Raw genomic sequence first — 5,198 nt, 5'->3', positions numbered from 1 at the left:
TTCATCTTGAAAAATCTTGGACAGCTTAACCCCTCTTAGCCTCAGTTTTCTAATTTAGAAAAAAAGGATTAGTGAAACATTATTTAATATGTGTCAAGTGCCCAGACTAGTATCTAGTGGAGTTGATATTCAATGCAGTATTATGATGTAGTGGGTAAGATTATGCATTCTTGAAATAGAAGATCTGGGTTCAAATTCCTGTTCTACCATTTATTTACCTTTTGATTTGGGGCAGTTACTTCATCTTTGTCTCAGTTTTGCTCAACGTGAAAAAGGGTGATAATAGAAGTTAACATTCAATGTTGTTGAAAGGATTACACGGGTAAATACAGCATTTATACTGATGACAAACAATAAGCACTTAATGTTATATGTCATCATTTTCCCTTAACATTAGTTTTATTATTCCTATGAATACCACCACTGCTTTTACAATAAATGCTCACAATTAACAATTGCTTTCCAATTGTGTTTTTGAATAGAAACTTCATAAGTTTGCCTTCGTGCTTTTCAATAATTTTCTTTCTGTCTTACATCTAATATTCTACAAATATCTCATGTCTAGAGATAATTGGTTAGCCTTATACCCTCCCTACACTTGATTTATTTGCCCCTATGAGTGACACTGCCAAAAATATCCTGTTTTCCCCTACTTTTGCCCATGTTCTTACATCCACCTTTTTGTGGCAAATGAAGCATCTTCTTGAGATATTTTCTTCCAGTGCTTCTCCTAAGATCTATCCCTCTTTTGGTTGTCCTTGTGCTATTACGAAATATATGCATCCCAGGTTTTAGCTGCCCCCTTAACCACACTTAACAGATAGTGCTTTTGCCTTACGAGTGTCTGGAAGCTGAATGAGCACTCATTCCTATAAAAATTCAGTAACACAATAAACATTTTATTTTCGAATAGTCTTTAAGATATGCATGAAGGGGGATGGGGAAGTTTGGCCCACCGGAATGATCACCAAGACACACAAAGTAGACCTGGGCCCTGGGCTCCCAGAGAAGAAAAAGAAGAAGAAAGTGGTCAAAGAACCAGAGACTCAATACTCAGTTTTAAACAATGATGATTACTTTGATGATGTTTCTTCTATAAGAGCCACATCCCCCTCTAAGAGTGTAGTACATGGGCAGGCACCTGAGATGCCTCTAGTGAAGAAAAAGAAGGGTGTCAGTGCCCTTTGCGAGGAGCATGTAGAACCTGAGACCACGCTGTGTGCCAGATGGATAGAGAAGTCACCTAGCCCCAGGAAGCAGGTGCTTGGCCACTTGAAGTTCCTCAGTGGGGAGAAGAAAAAGAAGTCACCTCAGGCTATGTCCCGTGCCTCTGGGGTGAAAACCTCCCCAGACCTCAGACACAGTGAGGAGGAAACCAGAGTTGGAAAGAAACTCAAAAAACACAAGAAGGCAAAAAATAGGGGGCCCAGGACCCCACAGCCTTCTCAGTCCAGGACCCTTGGTTCTGCGAGCCCGGGATGCTGCGGACACTTGCTCAATGGGGAAGGACGGTGAGGAACAGGCAGCCTTGGGGCAGAAACAGAAGCAGAAGAGCCCCAGGGAACACAGTGGGAAGGTGAAGAAGAAAAAAAAAATTCCACCAGGAGGGAGACGTCCTCCCAGGCCACTCCAAGCCTCCAGGTCCTTGGAGAGCAGCCCCCATAAAGGAAGTAAAACTAAACCAGTCAAAGTTGAGGCTCCAGAATACATCCCTATAGGAGATGGCCCTAAGGCCCCCGCGAAGAAAAAGATGAAGTCCAAGAAGAAGGTCACTGAGGAGCCGGCTCTGAAAAGGAAGAAAAAATAAGAGGAAAGAGAGTGAGGTAGCAGGAGGCCCTTGGAAGGAGGAAACAGACACCGACTTAGAGGTGGTGTTGGAAAAGAAAGGCAATATGGACCAGGCGCACATAGACCAGGTGAGGGGAAAGGCCTTTCAAGAAGAGGTCCATCGCGAGTCAGGCAAAACAGAAGCTTCTGAAACCTGGAAGTGGACGGGAACCCAGTTTGGCCAGTGGGATACTGCTGGTTTTGAGAACGAGGAACAGAAACTGAAATTTCTCAAACTTATGGGTGGCTTCAAAAATCTGTCCCGGCCGAGGCGGGTGGATCACGAGGTTAGGAGTTCCAGACCAGCCTGGCCAACGTGGTGAAACCCCGACTCTACTAAAAATACAAAAATTAGCTGGGCGTGGTGGCATGTGCCTGTAATTCCAGCTACTTGGGAAGCTGAGGTGGGAGAATCGCTTGAACCAGGAAGGCAGATGTTGCAGTGAGCCGAGATTAAGCCACTGCACTCCATCCTGGGTGAAAGAGCGAAACTCCGTCTCAAAACAAACAAACAAACAAACAAACCTGTCCACTTCGTTCAGCTGCCGCCCCCCCACCCCCAGCACGATTGCAAGGCCCAACATGGCCCTCAGCAAGAAGGCAGCCGACAGCCTGCAGCAGAACCTGCAGCAGGACTACGACCGGGCCATGAGCTGGAAGTACAGCCGCGGAGCCGGCTTCGGCTTCTCCACCACCCCCAACAAGATCTTTTATATTGACAGGAACACTTCCAAGTCAGTCAAGAGGGAAGATTAAACTCTAGAGTTTTGTCTCCCCGCCCCCACCAAAAAAAAAAAAAGATATGCGTGAATGACACATTACAGGGTGCTGGTAATTCTGCTAAAAGGACCAGGTATTAGTTTTCAATTACTGTCATAACAAGCTACCGCAAACTTCATGACTTCAAACAACACCAATTTACGACATTAAAGCTCTGTAGGTCAGAAATCTATTATAGGTTGCATGGGACTTAAAGTGCTGACTGTAGGCTGCATTCTTTTCTGGAGGCTTCAGGGGAGAATCCATGTTCTTGCTCATTCTGGTTGGCAGAATTCAGCTCCTTGTGGCTGTGGAACTGAAGTCCCTGTCTGCTTCCTGGCTGTAGTCTGAGGGCAGTTCCAAGCTTTTAGGGGCTACCTGTATAAGGAAATACAGGTAGTCAAGGAAGACTCACAGCCTCCATTCTTCATCTTCAAAGCTAGTCACAAGGTCAAGTCCTTTTCACCTTGCATCTCCTGTCTGATCCTTCTTCCTCTTACAGAGTGGAATCCGTGAGGTTCCAAGGGACCCACCCAGATAATCCCAGTTAATCTTCTTATGTTCAGATCAGTTGATTAGCAACCTTAATTCTCCCTGCAACCCTAAATCCCTTTTTGCCATATATATACCACATTCACAGTTTCTGGGGATTAAGTGGACATCTTTGGGGAAGAGTCATTTCTTTTCTTTTCTTTTTTCTTACCACAAACTATCAAACTATATCAGATATTCAGCTGTTGAAAGTTACTTTCTGATCCAGCCACTGCTTTAGATTCTTTCCCCACCCTGTTTAAAGCATGGACATACTAATTGCTCACTTCCTTTATATAAAATATTGCATTATTATAACATGTACTTTCAAAATGAAAGCCTTACTCCATTCTTCTGTCCATAAAAACAAAAGTTTTCCAGTTAATAGGAATGCACCTGTCAGTTATCTCACCCCCAAAGTCTTATCTATCTAACTAGCTATCACGTATCTAATCATCCACCATTTATCTACCTATGTGGAACTTCCATGTGGAACTGTGACTTACTTAAACCTCTTTTCTTTATAAATTACCCAGTCTCGGGTATGTCTTTGTAGCAATGTGAAAATGGACTAATACACCTATCACACTAATATCATCTATCTTCTATCATCTATCTATGTATCTAATCTATTTATCTATCTACCTAACATCTATCATCTATTTATATGTCTGTCTAATCAATTTACCTACCTATCTATAATCTATAATCTATCTACCTATCATTTGTCTTCTATCTATCTACTATCTCATCTATCTATTTATCTACCTACTGATATGGTTTGGCTCTGTGTCCCCACCCAAATCTCCATCTCGAATTGTAATCCCCACATGTGGAGAGAGAGACATGTAATCGCTATGTGTTGAGGGAGGGAAGCAATAGGATTATGGGGGCAGTTTCCCTCATGCTGTTTTCATGATAGCGAGTGAATTCTCATGAAATCTAATGGTTTTATGGGTGGTAATTTTTCCTGTGCTCTCACATGCTCTCTTTCACCTGCAGGCAATGTAGACGTGCCTGCTTCCCCTGCTTCCCCTTCAACATGATTGTAAGTTTTCTGAGGCTCCCCAGCCATGTGGAACTGTGACTTAATTAAATCTCTTTTCTTTTCAAATCACCCAGTCTTGTGTATGTCTTTGTATCTATGTGAAAATGGATTAATACACCTATCTATAATCTATCTATCATCTATCTATCAGCTATCTTGTATCTATCTAATCTATTTATCTCTCTACTTATCTATCATCTATTATCTATCGATCGATTTATCTCTACCTATCTCCAAATAAATGCAGCATATAAGAGTAATTCCTATTTAACTGCCAAGCGTTGAAAATGGAATCTTCCTGGCACTTATAGCTCTCTCTCTTTCTGTGATTACTATTATTTATACATGCCTCTTGAAGACAAGGGCTTTTCTCTGGGACAGTGGGAACTCATGCTGAGGCCCATCCACACTCACAATCCCTTTGATTACTATGTAATTTCATATTTAATCATACCAGTCATGATGAAAATAAAAGTTTTGTAGGATATTATACTTTACAAAATACAAATAGAATTTTACATGAAGTCATGTGTCAATCCTGTAAGCTAGGCAAGGATCAACTTCTATACTTCCTATTTTACATTTGAAAAAAGTGAAGTTAAATGGAGTTAATCTTGCCTAAGGTCACATAACTAGTCAGTTACAGTGTGTGAATTTGAACTCAACTCCTTTCCTTTTCACTATGCCTACAATGGTTGATTCTCCAAGTTGCTATGATAATACATTTCTGCTTTTGACTCTATTATAAATGTGATAGTCTAGTTTTTCCTGAAGATGATAAAAATGTCATATATAGTATGATATGCTGACCACCAAAATCTGTTTTCTAAAACACAGTTAGCTCACTTTGTATACATATTTTGAATTCAATTCCACACAGATTATACTTCCTACTACCTTTCTAATATAATTTTTAGCTGTTTCCTTACTTTTAGGCTGTGTGTAGTCTCTTAAATTTTTTCCTTCTTTTTTACCTTCTTATGATTCTATATGGATCTCCATGTCTTCTGTGTCTTGCTCCTTCCTCCCAAGA

General features: G+C 41.2%; 1 pseudogene; it reads left to right on the top strand.

Annotated features, from left to right (window-relative positions):
- The first annotated feature begins 960 nt into the window (after positions 1-960).
- On the top strand, positions 961-2,583 carry LOC116464367 (lysine-rich nucleolar protein 1-like; annotated as a pseudogene).
- Positions 2,584-5,198: the final 2,615 nt, after the last annotated feature.

Source organism: Hylobates moloch, unplaced genomic scaffold, assembly GCF_009828535.3.
Source record: "Hylobates moloch isolate HMO894 unplaced genomic scaffold, HMol_V3 SCAFFOLD_505, whole genome shotgun sequence".
NCBI classification, from domain to species: Eukaryota; Metazoa; Chordata; class Mammalia; order Primates; family Hylobatidae; genus Hylobates; species Hylobates moloch.
Note: the sequence above shows the minus strand (reverse complement) of the source record. Positions and strands in the feature narration are given on the sequence as shown.